This window comes from Protopterus annectens, chromosome 12.part0 (genome assembly GCF_019279795.1).
Source record: "Protopterus annectens isolate FY-2018-M chromosome 12.part0, PAN1.0, whole genome shotgun sequence".
Lineage (NCBI taxonomy): Eukaryota > Metazoa > Chordata > Ceratodontiformes > Protopteridae > Protopterus > Protopterus annectens.
The window spans coordinates 264,414,218-264,436,947 of record NC_056746.1 but is presented as its reverse complement, the minus strand read 5'-3'; the positions used below and the strand labels follow the sequence as shown (position 1 = coordinate 264,436,947).

At 38.3% G+C, this 22,730-nt stretch overlaps 1 protein-coding gene across 1 annotated transcript in view; it reads left to right on the top strand.

Annotated features, from left to right (window-relative positions):
* LOC122816494 (glucagon receptor-like) overlaps positions 1 to 22,730 on the top strand; it is a 2,063,211-nt gene that overhangs the window by 595,716 nt on the left and 1,444,765 nt on the right. The window contains exon 2 of the mRNA XM_044089325.1: positions 10,690 to 10,826. The gene's annotated coding sequence lies outside the window, so the exon portion shown is untranslated. The remainder of the gene's footprint in view (positions 1 to 10,689; positions 10,827 to 22,730) is intronic.

The following is a 22,730-nucleotide window of genomic DNA, read 5'->3' as shown; positions in this document are numbered from 1 at the left end:
CTACTTTGAATTAAAATTGCTTCTGGTTATGTGCTATGTAACAGTAAGCTTCTGTATTAACAAGGTAGCAGTTGGTATGCTGTATTAACCTTTATAGAATGAACAGGTAATACCAGCAGGATAGCAAGACCCCATATCATCATAAAAGAAAAGATCTAAATGCACAATTTTATATGAAAAATCTGAAATGATATTTAGACCAGCTTTATTACTCAAATAATTATATTAATCAGAGAAAAGATACCAAGAACATCTCTAATCAAGATAATCAAGTAAAATGTACCACTTAAATTTTGATTATAAGGAAAGCGGCCTCTGTAGAATGCCCGTTGATTTAGTAAAATGGGCTAAACTTGTATCAGCAGATTAATCATTGTCTTTTGCATAAACTCATTTAAAAATAATATTAAAATAATTATGTAAGTGAAAATGTTATTATATTATCATAATTATACATTAGATACAATAAAGATTGGAAAATAATCTGAGAATATATCATCCATTTGCATACCAAAGATCAGAGGTTTTGGGAGCTGACAAATAAAAACACTACATATGGAGACATATCATGCAGCATGCAAGCTCTGTTAATGTGGTAATTGGAATATGACCTCCAAAAGTGCCCACTGACATAGCATATGATTTTTACAAATTATTTAAATTGATTGTGCTCTTGCACTAACACGAAGAAGGAGACCTCTGGTCTCAGCCTACATATTTAGCAAGGTTAATTAAATAAACATCATAATACTGATGAATGGATTAATTGTGCGTAAATATTTATGGCACATTGTTTAAAAATAAAAATAGACCGAAACTAAATTCTTAAAATTGTGTGAAGTTAAAAATGTAAATATAGCATTTTATCTGAATATGCCTGAGGAGTGGAGAAAAAGTGTTTTGGTACCTATCTTTAAGAATAAGGGTGATGTGCAGAGCTGCAGTAACTACAGAGGGATAAAATTGATCAGTCACAGCTTGAAGTTATGGGAAAGAGAAGTAGAAGCTAGGTTAAGAAGGGAGGTGATGATTAGTGGTAAACAGTATGGTTTCATGCCAGGAAAGAGCACTACAGATGCAATGTTTGCTCTGAGAGTGTTATTGGAGAAATACAGAGAAGGTCAGAAGAAGTTGCATTGTGTCTTTGTAGACTTGGAGAAAGCATATGATAGGGTGCCTAGAAAAGAGTTGTGGTATTGTATGAGGAAGTCAGGAGTGGCAGAGAAGTATGTAAGAGTGGTACAGGATATGTACGAGGGTAGTGTGACAGTGGTGAGTACTGCAGTGGGAGTGACAGATCCATTTAAGGTGGAGGTGGGATTACATCAAGGATCAGCTCTGAGTCCAGTCCTTTCTTATTTGCAGTGGTGATGGACAGGTTGACAGATGAGATCAGACAGGAGGCCCCGTGGACGATGATGTTTGCAGATGACATTGTGATCTGTAATGAGAGTAGGAATCAGGTTGAGGAGACTCTGGAGAGGTGAAGATATGCTCTAGAGAGCAGAGGAATGAAGGTCAGCAGGGCTAAGACAGAATATGTGTGTGTAAATGAGAGGGAGGGTAGAGGAATGGTGAGGATGCAGGGAGTAGAGTTGCTAAAAGTGGATGAGTTTAAGTACTTGGGATCAACAGTTCAGAGTAATGGTGAATGTGGAAGAGAGGTGAAGAAGAGAGTACAGGCAGGGTGGAATGGGTGGAGAAGAGTGTCAGGAGTGATTTGTGACAGACGGGTATCAGTAAGAGTGAAAGGGAAGGTCTACTAGTGGGTAGTGAGACCAGCTATGTTATATGGGTTGGAGACAGTGGCATTGACAAAAAGGCAGGAGTCAGAGCTGGATGTGGCAGAGTTAAAGATGTTAAGATTTGACTGGGTGTGACTCGGATGGACAGGATTAGGAATCAGTATATTAGAGGGTCAGCTCATGTTAGACAGTTTGGAGACAAAGCAAGAGAGATGAGATTGCATTGGTTTGGACATGTGCTGAGGAGGGATGCTGGGTATATTGGGAAAAAAGATGCTAAGGATGGAGCTGCCAGGTAAGAGGAAAAGAGGAAGGCCTAAGATAAGGTTTATGGACGTGGTGAGAGAGGACATGCGGGCGGTTGGTGTGACAGATCAAGATGCAGAGGATAGGAAGAAATGGAAAGAGATGATCCGCTGTGGCGACCCCTAACAGGAAAAGCCGAAAGATGATGATGATGATGATGATGATGAAGAAGAACTGCTTTATAAAAAAATCCATGAAAAAAGATTTCTAGTAAGACGTTTAAAATAAATGTTGAGACTGTAACTATAAATATGTTTAGAGTTTTAGAGCTTTACACTACCCCAGATTTTAGCTTGTAAATTCATTTGCAAAAGTTTGTATTACAGTATCTTGCCGATGTGATCACATACACAGTGTTCAGGCAAATCACAAACAGCCCTCCTCTGGGTCTGTCTGTATAATATCCTACAGCCTTTATCTGTGTACCACATATACCTTCATTTTTTTAAAATTCTTCTAACAGATCCATATAATGTAATAGCTGTGTCTAAAGCTGCTCTGGCTTTTATTTAGCATGAGAAGAAAATAGGAATGCCAATTCTTAAGTTCAAAGAGGTGTGGGAGTGCTGTTCTATGGCACACAATGGCAGATTTGCTCCTGCATTTTACATCTATATCGATATGTATCTATGTAGATATTTACATCTGTATCCATCTATATATATATATATATATATATATATATATATATATATATATATATATATATATATATATATGGATAATATATATATATATATATATATATATATATATATATATAGATAGATAGATAGATAATATATATATATATATATATATATATATATACACACACACACACACACACACACACACACACACACACACACACACACACATAAGGGATCCATACTGTTTATCGAATTGCCGTTTCACAGGAAGTGAAATGGCCAAGCACACTTTCGCAAAAGTGTTTTTCACCGAAAAAGAACTTTTGTGACAGTGTGCTGAAAAAAAGGGAAAAACATGGGGAAATGGATGTTGGTGAGATTGTGGCACAGTGGGGATAAGGGAATATTAACTTTTCACCACTGTAGTACAATCTCAAAGTGAGAATATAAAAGTAGGGGGGTGTGGGGTGTACAGCCCCCCCACATTAGGGGTGCAGGGAGGGGGGGGCTTGCCCCCCCTGCATAAACATGTGTTCCGTGTTTTTTTGTTGTATTTTATTATTTTTGTTAATTTTTTTGTACACTTTAGCAAAGGTGCTTTGTCGATGAAAAGCACTTTCATTAAAGTGTGTTTAGCCATTTTGGTTTCGGTGTTGTGAGCATTTGGTGGATAGTCCTAGATCCATCCATATATATATATATATATATATATATATATATATATAGATAAATATAGATATAATGCTTTTAACTGTAGAGAATATGAGTTTAAAAAAACATATATGATTTTAAACAATACAGCACTATAAATAAATGTTACTATATTATATAATGATGTCTGTTTTGAACAATTAAATGAAAAAAAAAACATAAAACCCATTCTGCTAAAACACTCTAACTGAAGTAACACAAATTAATAGAAGAATGTCTCTTATCATCAAAATATGTCAAAACAGAACTAAGACAATTGTTCCTCCTGCACTCTACTTTGGTAAAGGGTGGGGGTTGATTCTTATCCACTCATACCCTTCAACCCCTTACTTAAATATGCTAATTCCGCAGCTGTACAACCACAGGTATCATAGTAGGTATGAAGTGCAAAATCAGCTTACATGTTGATGACAAACTGAGTGGTGGTAGTCAAGGATGGCAATGCCAGTCTCCAGGGGAGATGACCCAAGGTACTTCACAGACTGGAAAAGAGCTGACAGCAAGAATTTAATATAAAAAATAACATAAAAATGCAAGTATATAAAATTTGAAACAGGAACCCAGGCAAAACATACAGATGTGATGGTGTGACCTCGACTAGTACAAAAGGTGAATGGATATGGGGCAATATTCAACACCTAAGCGTAATACCGATATGCAACATGGAAAAAAAGCATAGTAAAACAAGTATTTGCCATCTATGCCATGATATATACTTTTATAGGTTCATAGGTGTTTACTAGGCTAATGACCACAAGGTCTTTTTAAGCCTAGCCACGCATCCCAAATCTCTGTTAGGTTCTGATACACTTGATAAGTGTAAGCATAGGCCTGGGAGATGAACCATTTACAGCTTACCTGTTTGCATTAGAGACATAGGTGCCACACCAGGGATGAATTTACAGTTTCCCATCCAATTGTCCAAGTTTCACTTGAATTGAGTTAGGGAGGTACTCTGCTTCACATGGATGGGGAGCCTGTTCCTCAGATGGGATAGTCCCTGGGATACATACCTATCTCTCCAGCAGGTCCTATTTATATAACCAGCAAGGTTTAAGTACTTAGAACAGGTAATTCTGGTACTGTTTGTGTTGTGGATGTGCAGGAGGTCCATCAGAGTGGGGTCTGATAATTCCCTGTATGCCAGGCATACATCTCCCCTTAAAAGCCTGTAGGAGACAGAATACAGGGATAGGGCCTTGAGACGGTCTGCATAGAACATATTACTTATGCCCTGTATTCTTTTAGTGAGGAAACTCTGTGGACGTTCCATTTGTTGGAAGGGGGCATTGTACTCAATGATAGGTCTGATGAATGCCAAATACAGTGGAACAATGACTTCCTTGAACTTAGATTCCATACCTTTGTTTATAAGTTCTGCAACATAGAATGATTTCTTCATCACTGTAGACACATGATGATCAAAGGCTAGATTATTATCTATGTGTGTCCCTAAGTCCCTGACTACTGGGTCAACTCTAATGGGGTGTGTTGTTAATATGATAGTTACCAGAAATGGATGACTTCCCAAAGGATACTATTATGCACTTCTTGGCATTTAGTTTTAGTCCATGGCTCTGACACCAGTTGTTTTCAGTGTCAACCACTCCTGGAGAACATCTGTGTCAGTGTGAGATTCAATGAGAGCTCCTAATTTGCAATCATCTGCAAATTTAGTCGGCCAGAGACCACTGACACTGGCCTTGACTTCTGAGAAGTAAATGCCAAAAAGCAGCTGTCCAAGGACTGATCCCTGAGGGACTCCACTTGTGAGTGGCCTCTTTGTAGCGTTGGACTCCCCAATTCTAACTTCCTGGGTTCTGCCTGAAAGCCAGTTGGCTATCAACTGGGTGACATACGGGTTTGTACCTAACCTCTTGAGTTTGTCAACAATGCCCGAGTGGGGTATTGTGTCAAATGCCTTGGCCAGGTCAAGGTAGGAAGCGTGAATGACTTTGCCCTCATCCATTGCTTTGGTGACCTTCTCAAAAAAGTCCACCAGGTTGAGTAGGCATGATCTGCCCTTGATGAAAGCAAACTGGGTTGGGCCCAGTGTCTGGAGGTTTACTATATCTCTGTTGATCATCTTCATGATAATTCTTTCCACGGTTTACAAATTAGACTAGTGAGACTTATGGGCCTGTGGTTTCCAGGGTCTGTAGATGGCCCACCTTTGTGCAGAGGGATGACTGTTGCCTTTCTCCATTCATGAAGCATGAAGCCTGTTTGGAGGCTACAGTTAAATAGTAATTCCAGAGGCCCTGATAGTTCATGTTTCATGCTATTTAGAAGGCATCCTGGGATATTGTCTGGCCCATTGGTGCAGTGTTCTTGGTCTTAGAGAGAACATTAAGGACCTATTCCTTAGTGATAGTAGGGGGGGGTTTATAGCTGATGATATTTCCTGAGGGAAGGTTGAGGGGAGAGAGGAGTAAAGTTGAGCTGAATTTATCAGCCAGGAGGTTTGCTATGCTTTCTAGCTCCATATAGGTGGCTCCATTTACAATGAGCTCTGCACACAATTGTGTATTGCCTTTGAGGTTGTGGACATAGCTAAAGAATGCTTTGTGGTTGTCCTTGGCCTGGGATGCCAAACTTACCTCAATGTTGGTTTTGGTATATTTTATTTGTCCTCTGAGTTGTTTGTTTAATTTGATGAGAGTGCTTTTATCCTGCTGGGTGCTGCACCTCCTAATTTTTGCCATGATTTTCTTCCTCCTGTTATACATCCAGTTGATTTTGTGATTCCACCAGGATGGTTTGTTTTTTTGACTTAGTTCTGTACTTCTTCCTGGTAGGTACAGCTGCCTCTATGCTGCTGCTAACATGCTTGTACAGGGTTTCTGTGAACAGTTCTGCATAGGCAGAAGTGCTTTCAGGGTTTATAGGGGCTTGAAATTTTGCCAGGTTCTCACCTAATAGCAGGAGATTAGATTTAGAATAGTTCCTGAATATTCTTTTTAAGCTTCATGTATTTATTTTGTGGCATTCTGCCTGAGTGATCCTCTGACTATCATTCATTTAAAACCCACTCTGTCATCTCTGTAATGTGTTTGTATTTAATTTTAGAGTAAAATATTTATTAGTATTAGCAATACTGAAATTACATGCTTTCCAGAAACATGTCTTTTGTGGAACACATGGGGGGGGGGGGGGCTACATTCTGGAAGGTGGTTACACTCATGCTTGTGCATACAGGAAGGAAAATTAGGCTAGAGAAAGGCATTCACTGCTGAAGCATGAACATTGCCATGGATTAATGGGGGTGGGGGAGCTAGGGTATGATTTTGGATTCAGAAATGTTGTCAAATATTCACTGAAAGAAAAAAGAGAAATGAGGCAAATGATATGGACATACCGCCATGTTTGGGCGAAATCAGAGGAGTGGTGGTGTCAAAGAAGAAGGAGAGCAGAATGAAAAGGCACGAGTAGATGTCAGAAGAGGAACATTTCAAATTAGACAAGAGAAAAATAATGAATTCACTGGGAGGGTGGTACAGACTCAGGTTGTATAGAGTGCCAAAGTGATGTGATGTAAGTTATCAGATGAGCTCGGGGATGCTTGGAACAAAACACTAAAAGGTTAAGAAGAAGCATGCAGAGCTTTGCTTCATGGCTACTAGAGGTAACAAAATAACGGATTTCAAGACTACAGGTAATCTCCTCTCATATTCTTTGCATATTGTTATACATTCCAATATACTAAAATAGTGTTCTTGTTACATGATTCATTTGTTTCTTATGCATACTAGTAGTAGTGTTACCAAAGTACCATTTAAAGTTTTGATTAGGACACTTCTTGGATTTACTGATTTATGCACTTAACTTGATAAATGTAAGCCGCAAAGATGCCAAAAATATTTTTCTGAAAATATCTTATCTGAACAGAACTTGTCTTGAAGTTGGATTATACAAAACTGATTTTGGTGTACTACATTTTTTTTTGGAGGGGGGGGGAGTTGATCTTTGTTAGTCCTTTAAATTAAATCACTTAAGGATCCACTTGTTAAGCTGACATTATGGTATAATTCACAAGATCTAGTTGCTCATTTGTCAAGATCAGACTTAAAAATCTGTTAAATGAGATAGTTATAGATTTTACCAAAACTCTGCAACTGGTTGCCACTTCATCTTAGTAGTAATCTTTTATCTTATCATTTTTCAGAGTGTGTCATAATGTTCTTTCACCTCCCTGGGAATTATTTCCTGCAGATTAGTTCATCTTCTCATTCCCAACCTGACTAACTCTTGATCATATTTTACCCCCCCACACACAACAGATCCCTGCCCTCCTACTCTACAGGGCACCCACACAAAACCTCCTGATGGAAACAGCAAAGCTTGTACACATAAGGAGATTATAGAAAAGAGAATCTCTTTGCTTGTGGGTAGTTTATTCTTCCAAAATGGTCCTTAACATTTCCTTGGTTGGAACTTTCCAACCTGGCCATGGCTGACTTGGTCAGGATTACAACATTTCATCCTATTGCATATACAGGCGAGGTACTGAAGTAAACTTCTCGGTCACAGTCTACAGTGTTGGCATCACTGCTCTGCCTGAGCTCTCATTTAAATATCATGCAGTTGACTGAAGTTTGACATCCTGGACTGTTGAAGTTTGGAAAGAAACAGGCAAGAACAGAGGCTTATCACAGCTGTTTTCCTGCTTCCTTGTAAATGCTGTTGCTCCAAGTTTAGTTCATAAGACACAGGACAGAAAGTGCCCCCCGCATACACCCTACACGTAAATGCTGAAAGGTAACAAAGTTAATTTTGGAATAAACTTCATCAGAAGTTTATTCCAGAATGACGTTAGTGTAACAGAAATGAGATGGAGTCTTACAAAAATTTACCAGACTTATACAAATAAAGACTGGAGTCAGCAATTTCCATAATTGATGTGAAATTAAGCAATTTAAGCTGAATAAATCTCAATGAGTCATGTATGGCATTGTCTGGTAGTTTAGTGCAGATATGTAAGATGGGTCTATATTATGTGATCAATGAATCTTTTCTTCAAACACATAATAATTGACACATATACAGCGAACGCTGTAAACTGCGAACAGCCACGTCCTCTAATTTTTTTCAAAACACTAACCCCCCCCCCTAACTAAATATACCAACTCCGAGATCACTCTACTTTTAAGAAAAAGGCGATTGCCGATAACGGCCAACTGAACTTTTTCCCCGAGGAAAAATTTTGAGGATGTGGCCATTCTCGGTTTACAGCGATTGCTGTATATGTGTCAATTATTATGTGTTTGAAGAAGAGATTCTTTGATCACATAATACAAACCCATGTAAGACAATGTTTCTACTAGACACAGACCATGCAGCAGTCCTCAAATTGATTCTCACAGAATCAATTTGCCTTCTGTGTGACTCTGAGTAAGTCACTTAACTATACACTGTACCTGATTTGCCCCTGAAAGGGACTATTTGTCCAATACACTTACCCAGTTCATTTATTTTTAGAGCTAACTTTGATTAATCATGTATTACAAAACATAATAAAAAACTGGTACATCTGCAGTGTTAGTATACAGGTTCAGATACAGTGCGCATTTCTGATTAGAAAACATTAGTGAAACAAACCCAGGCAGTGCAATTACAAATCTATGCACATTAATGACAGAAAGTTTTTTTGCCTCATTTGAGCAGTATACTTCTCAACTGTCCCTAATTTAACACAATGGCCCTTATTTTGTTTCATATTTTTGTCGTGTCCATTGTAAAAGTGTAGATTTTTTTCTGAAAGATCACTGAGGATTGCAATTAGTCGATAATGCCATTTATTAGACTTTCTTACTTCTTATTGTTCGGAAAATGCACATTGGTACAAAACCTGTTAACTTTTTAAGCGAATTAGAGTAATATTTAAAAATTGCTCCTGACTTTGGGCCTTCGTCCCCCCCTCATTATTTTTCTACCCAATTTTCTCTCTTCTCAGATGACCATCTGCTAGCCCCAGAGCCTCACCTTGTCTGCCAGATGCACTAGCCCACCATCATACCTCTGGACTTTATGTGACCCATGTTTGCAGCTAGCAAGGAGATCAAAGTACCTCATACAGTTTTATCCTCCTGCTGGGGTTATTTTGCTCAAGTCCCCACCCCTGGTACTCTGCATCCACCCCAAGCAGTAATAAATCTTGTTGTCTCCCCAGTCTCCATCAGAGAAAACAAATATACTAGTGTGCACCCACTCACCTCCACCACCAGAATGGGCACACGCATCCTCCCTACCTATGCCATCAAGCTCACAAACAGAAAATTGAACGTGGATCACCTGGGCCATATTCAGTGCTTTATAACTATATGCCTGTAGTGTAGGCATCTCCCAATATTTTTGGCTTTGTCCCCTTCTTGAGGAAAGAAGTTGAAAGCTGAGGGGAATAGTATTAAAACTTTTTAACAGAAAGCTCTGATGACTATCATAATCAGAAAGAAAATGGAGATAAAAACTAGAAAAGAAAACAGAAAAATAAATATGATTTAAGGCAGATAGTGGATAAAACATAATTACAGTTACCTATCAGAAGTTTTAAAATGCACCATATTGAAATCCTAATTAAAAGATGTTTTCATGTTTTAAAGTTCTCATTATGAATTCACAGTCCTCAAAAAGAATGTTGTCTAAAAATATCGCTGCAATTATCCACTGTTGCTTAAAATATTAGCTAATTTATATAAATATGCCCACACATTTTATCTACATGAAAGTTTAAGGAAATAAGAATACAATATAGAAGAGAATTTTTGCCCCATGTTATGTGCCTTTGAAAACCTGTAAGATGGTGAATATTGAAGACTATCTTTTGTACAATACTACTGTGGTGGTGATGCTGCGGTAGTGTTGTCGCCTCATAGCAAGACGTTGCCCTGTTCGATTCTCAGCTAGAGCATCTTCTGTGTGGAGGCATATGTGAATGAGGCGTGCCTTTGTTTGAAGGTTGTGCGTCAGGGCTGGTAACCCCGTACATAAAAATCCACTACCAATCATTAGCGGACCGGAGTTCCGCTGTGACGACCCCTAACCGGGAAAAGCCAAAATATACAGTCACATCTTTTGTACAATACTAGATTGTTGTGGAAAGTAAATAAAGATATAATAAACTAGAATACTTAGGAAAAGTATTTGTTAAAACCAAATGTTTGCACACATAGTACTGCTAGTACTTTATTACAGTGTAAAGCATAGAATGTTGTGGGATATGTTGAGGTATAAGTATGCATTATATGCATGATAATACTTTTATTTCTGATTATTTGAATTGTTTTCGTTTTGTTCAGATTTTCCAAATGCCCATAATCTATGGAATGCCAAGGCGCACGAGGATCTGATAGAATCACTCCTAAGCCCTACAGTATCGTTCAATCACATTGCCGTATGTTAAAAAAGACAGGAAAGACACGTGGCACATATTAAGGTATGTATAAGAGACAGTAAAGAATTCTTACTTCTTGATGTGGCAAATATTAAGAGTTTAGTAAGAGACAGTAAAAGACTTTAGGTTAGGGCATTTGACAAATTAAGTTATGCCACATTTATTTTTGGCTATATTGTGCATAACATCATGTGTCACCTCACATTTGGTTGGTATAGATTAAAATTTGAATTAGTTATAATACAAGGAAAAGCAGAAAAATCTGGTAAACTGCAGGAGTTTTAGCTTAAGAGCAGGGACAAGTAAGATCATGGAGAGATGTCAGTACAGAAGACTCTAGTATTTTTAAAGGACAGTTATTTACAGAACAGTAATTAACATGGATGCACATACCCAGAAATACCTGCGAGTCAAACCCGATTCAGTTTTATGAATGTGAACTGGACAGAGGAGATCCATAAGATGACATCTACCTGAACTTTAGCAATGCCTTCAACGTGGTCTTGCATAGGAAGCTATAAGGAGAACTGCAGGGGTTGGTAGGAGGATTAAGACAAAGGAACTGGACAGGTGCAAGGTTGCATGGTGGGACACGATGAGTTTGGTGAGATAGACAATAGCAGGAGTTGGGAAAGTGACTTGTGAAGTATTACTGGGTCCAATACACTCCACTGTGTTTGAAACATATCTGAGGGAAAAAAGAAGATCAACTTCTTTGCTAATGATACAGGAGGAGGTGCAATAGTGGTTGATGGAGGTGGAGTCCGCCAATATATTTGGAAAGCCTGAATAAGTAGGCAAATTGTGGTAGTTAAAGTTTAGTGCAAACAAATGCAGACTTATACCTTAACAACCCAGGTGTTTGGTATCAGCTGGGGAACTGAAACTGACAGAAACAGAGCAAAAAAGGACTCTAGATGTGATAATGATACCTGAATTAGACACCAGAAACAGAGTGAAAGGGCAGTGGCAGCAGCAAAGAGAATGCTGGGGTTGTCTTAGGGGCAACAGATTCCAGAAGCAAGGAGGTAATGCTCCCACTTCATTGGACCATTGGCAGACTTTACCTTCAGACTGTATGCAGGGTTGGGGCTACCTAAGGAAAAGGGCATCAGGCTATTAGAAGGCATATGAAAGAAAACAACTACAAAGATCCAGTGGATGGACTGGAATGCATATGTCCAGAGACTAGGGGAGCTGAAGCAGCAGAAGAAGGTAGGACAGGACATTGGTACACAGAGTCATGTCAGGGAGATGTGAATGATGTCATCCTGAACAGAAATGACAGAAGGGGAAAGAGAGGACACAGTCAGTAGACCATAGGAAGTAACTATAGCTCTTTGAAAGTACTTTTTCACAATGAGTGTGGACCAATGAGCACCTACTGAATGTACTAGCAGAGTGGCCAGTCAACAGCAAATTGAATGAGACATTAAAGAGGGCATTGGACAGGTCGAAAAAGACAAAAGGATAATGCAGGGATACAGGGGAGGTAAATTGATGTTAAATGGCCATAAATCACACAGACTATTTGCCACTAATGAAATGTAATATAGAACTTTTAGTAATTAAAATATATTACACATTTGATCATGTTGAACATTATTTCAAATGGCAATGTGTTTCTAGTTAGCGACACTTTCTACAGGTCAGTGTTAGGCCCTTGTCCATGCTAATATCCATCTAGTTATACCACATGCATAATCTGTATTCAAATGAGTTCTATAACTCCTGCTGTCATTAAATAGATGAGATTTTTCTCATGGTTAGGCACACCACATTTTTATGCTTTTATGAAATATTTAAATGAATGCAATATATCTGTGGTTCACTTTGAAACATCATAACATGAAAAACACCTACTTGAATGTTGGTACAAAAAGATAAGTGAACTATGAAGCCATTGCTCAAATTAACTACATCAATATATAATAAATCTGTAGACAATAATGTATGTTTATTAAGCAGTAGTATGCACCTTAAACATACTTTTTGTATTTATGTTTACAGTTGTTACAATATTCTATAGTAATAATAATAAAAGATTCATTGTTTTCCATGGCCTGGATAACTTGAAGAAGAAATATTATGCTATAAGACATAAAAAGCTGAAAAGGAAACTAATTGAATATATGGTTGTAAATAAAGAAATGATATGCCTGCATCATATTTTTTGCAGACAATAGAAGGTGAATATTTTAAGCAACAGCAATGCTGAAATGTTCTTCCTAATAACATGATGCCGATACTGCAGACATGTTTGATATTTTAATGAGAATTCGTACTATGAATGTGTGCATTCTACATCTGATGGAATATATACAGTGCAAGGCTCTTTGATTGTGATAAAACATGTAGCATTTTGTGCTCTCCCTAAAGGGCCCATATCTATACAGGAAGAATGCAGAGTCCCTGTGATCACAACTACGCAGGTAAAAGCTGCACTCCCTAAAGCCAAAAACACAGCATCCATGGGACCGGACAACATCCCAGGCTGTGTTTTACATGAACTTCAGAGCTAACTGGCTCCCCACTTAAGCACCATGTTCAATAATAGCCTTGCATCAGTCTTTGTGCCCACTGAATGGCGCACAGCAACAGTTATCCCACTCCACAAAGGGGGAGCCACCACTGATCCCGGGAACTATCGACCTATTAGCCTGACAAGCCTGGTCTGCAAGGCCATGAAATGTATCATCATGGAACTCATAAACAAAGACATTGGTAACCTCCAAACTCTGGATCCCACCCAGTTAGGGTTTGTGAAAGGCAGATCATGCCTCCTGAACCTGATTGACTTCTTTGAGGCAGTCACCAAAGCTGTAGATGAGGGTAAGGTGGTTCACACAGCCTATCTTGACCTCGCCAAGGCTTTCGACACCATCCCCCATTCTGGAATTATAGCTAAACTCACTAAATTAGGTATAAATCCCTACGTCATAAAGATGGGTTGCCAACTGGCTCACTGACACAACCCACACTGTAAAAAGTTGCAGACTCCAAATCTGACCTCAAAGCAGTGACAAGTGGAGTACCACAGGGTTCCATCCTGAGACCTCTCCTGTTTGGTATCTGCTTCTCTGAAGTACAGGCTAACACAGAAGGCCCCTGGCTAACAAAGTTCGCAGATGACTGCAAACTAGGAGCCATAGTCAAGTCCCCAAATGATGTGGACATCTTACAGAAGGGCCTCGCTGAGACAGATGCCTGGTGTCAGAGCCATGGCCTCAAGCTCAATGCCAAAAAGTGCAGTGTCATTCCCTTTGGCAAAAACTCTGTACCCATGAACTACCACATAGGTAGCATTCTATTTAACACCGAATGTGTGATAAGAGACCTTGGGATCCAGGTGGACAGTAGTCTCTCCTTTGATAGTCATATCGCCACAGTAGTCAGGAAGTCCTTCTATGTGGCACACCTCATCATAAAAGGGTATCATCCAGGAAAAAAGAGGTCATTGTTCCCCTCTACTCAATACTCATTAGACCCATTATAGAGTACAATGCCCCTTTTGGAATGTACCTCACAAGACATCTGCAGAAGCTGGAAATGCCACAGAAGTACCCCACAAAGATGATTACTGGCCTCAGACAAATGCCCTACACTGACCGCCTCAAAAAACTCCAGCTTTACTCCATAGCATATCGCCTACTCTGAGGTGATCTCTGCCTAACATATAAAGCTATGTCAAACCCAGAGCTGTTGGACATGCTACACCTAAAGAAATCCCATTCCCTCCGAGCTACACTCTCTAGGGACCTAAACCTTGTCACCACAATAAACAGGACATGCTGGAGGGATAGATTCCTGTCCCAGAGACTTCCCATACTCTGGAACAGGTTACCCATCTATGTCAAGCAAAGTTCTTCATTAGCACTCTTCAAGAAAAATCTTGATGAGTGGATGGGAAATAGGAAATACACCCCGGGGATCACTTCTATGTCTCTGCTCAACAGTGGCACAGGAAAATAACTTTCTTGGGTGGCGTAAGCCAGGGAACCTTGTTGGCTAGGCTTACGTAGGCCCTTGGGCCAATAGCCTAGTACCTACCTATGAACCTAAGTAGTGTGTACTATTAGTTTGCATAAGGTTTATAAATAGTGGCAGACAGACCATTATTTTTTGTGTTGCTCAAATGTGAAACAGCTAATGGTGTCTATTTTATACATACTATAAGATCAACTGGAATGCTACATTAGTGTATCTCTCTGGTGTAAATGTAAAATGTGTAAATGGAAAAGATAAGACACATGAATGTGTGCATTCTACATCTGATGGAATATATACAGTGCAAGGCTCTTTGATTGTGATAAAACATGTAGCATTTTGTGCTCTCCCAGTTATGAAAATACATCTATGTAGGAATAACAGTAAGAAAAACAAAAATGTGTTGGGCAACATTTGTCAGAAAATAAAAGGAACTGTGAAGCAATTGTATAATACAAATGCATAAGGGTTAATGGGAGAACACACTTTCAAGCTTTTGGTGTTAGAGACAGTTTTATATAGCAAACAAACTAGTGACATTTATAAGCAGGTTGAGGTTAGAGAGTTAGCTGCTGCGGCAGATTTTGCTGGCTGCTACCAATTGGCCTTACCTTAATGAAGCCCTACCACTGAGTATATTTTGAAAACATAGTCATTTATTGGGTAATTGTACAATGATCTTTTATGAATAGTGATCTGTCTTCTGGCAGCTTCAGTTCTGATAAACTCTGTGCTGATGAAGGCTTATGTGATTTACTTTCTATTTATTTCTTTTAAATAACCTTTCTTTTTTTGAGTAAGTTGTAACTTTTTTTTACATTAGTTTCTTAATAATAATGTGGCTGATATGTATAATGAAAATGAGTGGTACTAAACAAGCTATAATAATAATAATAATTGTTTTGAAATATAATTATACTGCATTCTTCAACTTCTCTGTGCTCAGAAGATAAACTGCTCATCACCATATGTAAATCTAACAACAGAGCTGGAGACATCTTGCATTCTATATTGGTAACAAAGCTCCTGAACTCTATATCAATGACTTTGAGATGCATTCATCACCAACAGACCTTTATATCAAGCAAACACCTGTTTCTGCTCTTGTGCAACTCCAGGTTAAGTAACACCTGGCTCTGCAGTTGTCCAACCACAGGTAATTAACATCCCTTGTAATCAAGGCCTGAAGCTACATAAAAGAATAATCTTGAGCCCTTTTATCGTATTGACCTCTCATCTCACTTTCAATGCTTTCCCCCTTTTCCTCACTCCCCAACTCTCTGGTTTTATTACCCACAACCTTTTTCTTCACTCCTTCTAATTCGTTATTTCAATTTGACTCAAAATAGCAACTATATTACTATAATGCCCTGCTATTTATTATTCTGTCAACCTTATCAGTTTACCTCCCATACTCTTAGTCTTTTGTTCATATAAGACACATTTATTAGTCCTGCTTTCATACTAGACGTCCTTTCTCACGTCATATTTGTTCCTACCTATCCCATCAAGTTTATTATATGAAGCTCTCTTTCTCAGTCTTCTATAAAATTGCTCACAACTTTTACCTTCTCTTTCCCCGTAACATCTTAAGTATTACATTGTACATTTGTTGTATTTTAATCATACTCTTTCTTTTCTATTTCCACTTAATTCATATCTTCTCAGTACAATTTTCAGACAAATTATGATGTAAAACTTGAATGATTTTGTTTTTGTCATTGTTTCCCTTTACTATGTGTTTCTATTAATATATATTTTCTCTGTGCAAGCTTAGCCAAATAATATTTGAATTTGTTTTTAATTCTTTCTTTCATCTTTATATTTCTCATACAATTATATTCACTGTTTCTTGTCCTTGTGTTCTTTTATAAGTTGTAATGTATAGCCTCCACTGAAGAGACTAATTGTAGCTCAGTCAAATTTTCACAGTGAACCTATGTGTGTGTGTGTGTGTGTGTGTGTGTGTGTGTGTGTGTGTGTGTGTGTGTGTGTGTGTGTGTGTGTGTGTACTCTTTTCACTGTATCAGTAAACAGTGAATAATGGAATGGAACAATTAAATAATACAATTACAACAGTTCAAATAGATGGCAGATGTCAAAGTGTGCAGATTATTGTTAGCAAGTCATTTTTCAGAAAGTCCTTATCTGAGCTGTTTATCTACTGTATAATGCCTTAAAACCACTGTGATTTATTTTGCCAAATGCAATACCTACATTTGTCTGAAGATTCCTGGGTAGAATGCTGACCATCTGGACTCCGGCTGTGATTTGTGCACCAGTTACTTTGCACAATTTAAGTAATATTCAAAGACATTGATGGATAAAGACCTGATTTAAGCCCAAGTTTGGCTAGTATCTTGAGAACTTAATAGATGAGGAAAGACAGGACGAGCTTCACTTTTCCCAGAGTGCAGGAACTGTGATGATAATGGATGCACCTTTTACAGCCCTAATGGAGGCTGAGATGTGAAGAAACTGCTGGGCTTGTGGTGCAACCTGGCCTGGAGATGGATCTGCTCAAGGATCCAGGTAGGATAAATTCCAAATGTTACACCTCATTGAGCCACTTTAGAAGAATGTAAGGAGAGGGTTAGAACAAAAACCCTGCAATAAAAGAGAAACTCCCTCTGTGAGTAGCAGGGCAGTCTATTTGGCCCACTTCCCCACCACATCATTACTGTCAACAGTTGTAGCAGGTCTGGCAAATCCAGTCTGAGGGGTACAAATATCACACCATGAGAGGAGAAGAAAAAGTTCAAACAGAGTCACACTGCCACAGAAGCAAAGAAGACCAACATCTAAGTGATCCTGGTTACAAACAAAAATAAAACATAAAACATTAAGTAATGAAGCCTCAGGCAAAGGACTCTTGGTGCAATTGATATTTATACCACTAGATGCTACAGTTTATACAAAATAATATCCCAAAGTTAAATACAGCAATACCTTTGAAGACAGGTAAATCCCTGTATCCTCAAAACCAGAATTAACACAAAAAAGCAACACACCAGAAACTATGCGGAGGACTATTTTGCTTTGTTTTGAATATTCATAAATAATGTGATATCAGATGATGTCATAATGTAAAAACAAGCTTTGGCTTGGCTTTATGTAAATCTACTTTTTTCTTCAAAGCGTTTATCTGGTAATAACTACATGAACCTTCTGTGTTTGAAACAGTTCCCATGCATCTCATAAATAACTGTTGTCGATCATTCACTTTCCACAGGACAACACAAATCTGTATAAGAGAAATGACAATCTCAATTGTACAGATCGTTCTAAGGAAGATGACACCCCTGATTTAGACATTAAACCTTTGCTTAACAGCTCTGTTAATATATATAGTCATATATATTTATAGCATGTCCTTAGATATTCTTTTGTCAGTTATAAGCAGTAATGGATGGCTATCAAAACTAAGTTTCTTGCTCACAAGAGTTTCCCCTGTATTCTTGTATCAGTTATGGCAAAACTTTAAACTTTACAGGCTGTTCCGATGAGAGCTACCACACAAATTAACACTGCATCTTTTAATGGACATTTAAACTGTGCTGACCTGAAACCAGTAAAGGACGCTTCTGCTACCAAACTATGGTTACTTAATTTGAAGTTAATCTGTACATTGGCATTTATCACACTCACTGCAGACAGTCAAAAAGAAACATAGCACTCCACCTGCATTTAGTTTCTTAGCACTATACACAGTACAAAAACAGCAGTAATCAAAGGCCATGCAGATATCACTTCACATGTATTTCTTTTTAAAGTAATATATTAACATGCTAGCTTTAATAAAGCTATTACACATTATTTTATTCCCCCCTCTCCATCAGGTATTACAGAACAGTGTTTGATAAATATACAGATCTATATTACTGCATACTGCTTCCCAATTACAGAGAACATTAAACTAATATTTGTGAATACGTGAAATGAGGGAAAAATATTCTTTTTGCATTTTTCCCTTGTGTAAATAAAATAAGTTCTTGAATGGTTATATGGTGGATTTGATTCAGAGAAGCAGGTTATTTGTGTATATACACACTCACACAGTGGCTTACACATACATACCTGCTCATAAGGAGGAGATGAATAATTTTGACATAAAAGGTTACATCCTGTCACACACTGAGAAAAGGCAGAAGATAAACGATCATCGTAAGTGTACTGATTGCTGTAAGAAAGATGCCAACCCTGATTAACCATCAAGTCTTTGTTTAAATGTTAGGGAATTGTCCTGATGTTTTGATACAAAGTGATACATAACAGTTCATTACAAATTCTTAAATCAATTATAATCATTTTTTATCACTTCTAACTAGTCTAGCAGGTATTTTTTCTTGTTAATAAAATATCTGCATATACTGCTTTTGAAAGCACTTGTGAAACCAATGTAAGAAGTGCATTAAATTACCAAGGTACTTTTTAATGAAGAATATTCTGGCTAAGAACATTTGATGTTCTGTCAGCTTGCATGGTATCTGTGACACTTATTTGTTAATGTGTTTGGCTTTGGGCCTGGAAGGTATATTTTGTATAATGTAATTGTCTTAATTTATTTTCACCTTTCTTGCATGCCATTTCTTATTAGACTGCTCAGCAAAGAAAAGAAAAATTTGGAATATGGTGGCACTGAGGCAAAAATCAGTAGTACCTCAGAGTGGATTCAAGTTAAAGAAGATGTGAGTCCATGACAACATGGTTTTAAACTAAGATCTTATGTTCAGGGCAGCAGGATCTGCTATTAGTGAGAATGAGTATTGCTGAGTGGATGGGGTTGATTACTAGGGTGAAGCAGTCTTGTCAGCACTGGTGATTCAATTGTTTGCAGGAAAGGCTGACTGAAGAATTTTACACCATTAAGTACAAATGTACAGGTAGTCATGGCTTTCATGGTGTGCAAAATTAAATCACATCTGATAACGTGGTTAGGGGTTAGGAACATTAGCAATGGCAAGGCACGTTTGGAAGGTTCATAACTCAACGTCTGCGAAAGGCCAAAATTCCATTAGTCACTATACGTTTTGCAGTCTTGTGTGAGTGATAAAAACAAAGAAGAAGAAAAGATAAAAACAATACACAGAATGAAGAAAATCATGGCAAAAATCAGGAGGTGTAGCACCCAACAGGATAAAAGTGCTTTCAGCAAACTAAGCGAACAAGTCAGAAGATAGTCTACCAAATTATACCAAAGCCAAATTTGTGGTAAATTTGGCCTCCCAGGCCAAGGACAATGCCAAAGCATTCTTTAGCTATGTTCACAACCTCAAAGGCAATACACAATTGTGTGCAGAGCTAATTGTTAATGAAGCCACCTATACTGAGCCAAATTATATAGTCAACCTACTGGCACACAAACTCATCTCTAACTTTACCCCTCTCTCCCCGCCATGCTCTCCTCAGGAAATACCATCAAATATAACCCCCCGCCCACTATCACTAAGAAAACAGTCCTCAGTGCTCTCTCTAAGGCCAAAAACACTGCATTGATGGGCCCTGACAATATCTCAAGCTGCTTTCTAAAAAGTTACCTATCAGGCCATCTAGAATCACTATTTAACCATAACCATAACCTCCAAACAGGCTTCATATCTCACAAATGGAGAAAAGTAACCATCATCCCTCTGCACATAGGCAGGCCATTTATAGTACCTAGAAACTACAGACCCATGAGTCACACTATTCTCATATGCAAAGCCATGGAAGAATTGTTATGGAAGTGATCAATAATGACATATGAAACTGGACACAACCCACTTTAGTTTTGTCAACGGCAGGTCATGGTTTCTCAACCTGGAGGACTTCATTGAGAAGGTCACCAAAGTGATGGAAGAGGGAAAAATGCTTCACACTGCCTGCCTTGATCTGATCAAGGCATCAAACACAATATCCTACTTGGACATTGTTGATAAACTCAGGAGGTTAGGTATAAATACTTATGTCACCGAGTGGATAGCCATCTGGCTCACATACAGGACCCAGGAAGTTAGAATTAGGGAGTTCACCTCTACAAAGAGGGCAGTCACTAGTGAAGGGATTGGTCCTGGGACCACTCCTTTTTGGCATCTACTTCTCTGAAGTCAAGGCAAATGTCAGTCTCTGGCCGACCAAATTTGAAGATCATTGCAAGTTAGGAACAGTCTCAGAATCTCCCACCAACTAATTTATTTATTTTACATTTGTTTACCAGAAAAGTCCAACTGGACACAGGTCCATTTTCAGTGGAGGCCCGGGTAGAAAAGCTCCAGTTACATATTAGTATTTACAGACATATCAGTATTTACGGATTCAAGTGAATACATAAAGTTACAATGACTAACATATCAGTATTTACAAGGATTCAAGTGTATACACAAAGATAAAGTTACAATGATTAACATACAGATAAACTAACAATTATTATAGGAATAACAATTGGTAACTAGCATGATTGTTTGAGAATAACAGTAGATTAGAGAGTCAAAGTCTATTGGAGGAGAAATTCATTGAGTAACTACACTCTGAGATGGTACAAAGGCTAATTTTATACAGTCAAAGATAGCTGTTGGTGTGAGTTGATAATCCTTATACAATGATTAGTAGTGATTACAGGAGGTGGTTACCCAGGAGAGCTGCAAGATCATCACCCGGTGTTCATGAAGTGGAACTTAAACAGCTTTTTGAATAGTGTAGTAGAGCAGCTAGAGGTCATTGGGGTTGGTAGTTTATTCAATATTTTAGGAATAGTATTAGAGAAGAGACTTTCCAGCATCAGTATTAGCTTTGGCAGCATTTAGAAGTTTTTTTTTACTGGATTGTAGAGTTCTAGTGCTGACATATGGTTGTAATGTCCTCCAGGAGAGGCTGACACAGAAAAAGAACTGGTGTCAGAGCTATGGACTAAATAGAAATGCCACAAAATGCATAAAAAGACCCTTCAAGAAATCCTCTACCCCTGGTAATTATCATATTGACAACACCTCCCCTAAACGTCAACCCAGTAGTTAGGAACTTGGAGACACATGTAGACAGCAATCTTGCCTTTGAGCACCACATGTCTACAGTGATGTGGAAATCATTCTATGCTGGCAAGTTATAAACAAAGGTATGGCATCTAGATCAAAGGAGGTCATTTTTCCACTGTATTCAGCATTCATCAAACCTATCATTGAGTTTAATGCCCCCTTTGGTATGTACCTAACCAGGCACATCCAAAAATTGGAAAGGCCGCAGAGGTTCCTCACTAAAAGAATAAAGAGTGTAAGTAACATGGTCCTATGAAAACTGCCTCAAAGCCCTATCTCTGTGTTTTGTCTTCTACAGGCTGTTGATGGGAGATCTATGCCTGGCATACAAGGCATTATCAGACCCCACTCTGACAGACCTTCTGCATATCTTAAAAGCGTGTAAGTGTTTCACCTTCCACATATCTGCTTACATTTATCAGGGGTACCAGCACTTGTCAGAGATTTGGGATACATTACTAGGCTTAAAAAAGGCCCTTGTGGTTGTTAGCCTAGTACACACATATGACCATATGAACTTATGACACTGAAACATATCAAAGAAATTATTTGCTTAGTATGAAGCTTAAAGAAGATGAAAATGACAGTCACCTACCACTCACAGCAGTAGTTTTTCAATTCCCACTTACCTTGCTCTCTGCATTCCTGCTCAACATCACAACCTGAAAGTTAAACAGCAATCATATTCATAATATACAGCTTTTATTTTGACATTCAAATAGTTTCCTAGCAGCAATAATCCCATATATCACTGTAGGTTCTTTTGCACTGTCTCACAAGAACAGATACTGGAGGGCTGAAGCAGGAGGATGAACACAGATGATTGCAGAGACAAGTCACTGAGCTGCAGACATCTTGTTGATCCTTTATCCAGGCATCTCTGTGCCTAAACACCAAATGCCTAGTTAACCCTTTATGAAATCCCTTCATTCAGACTTATACAGTGCTG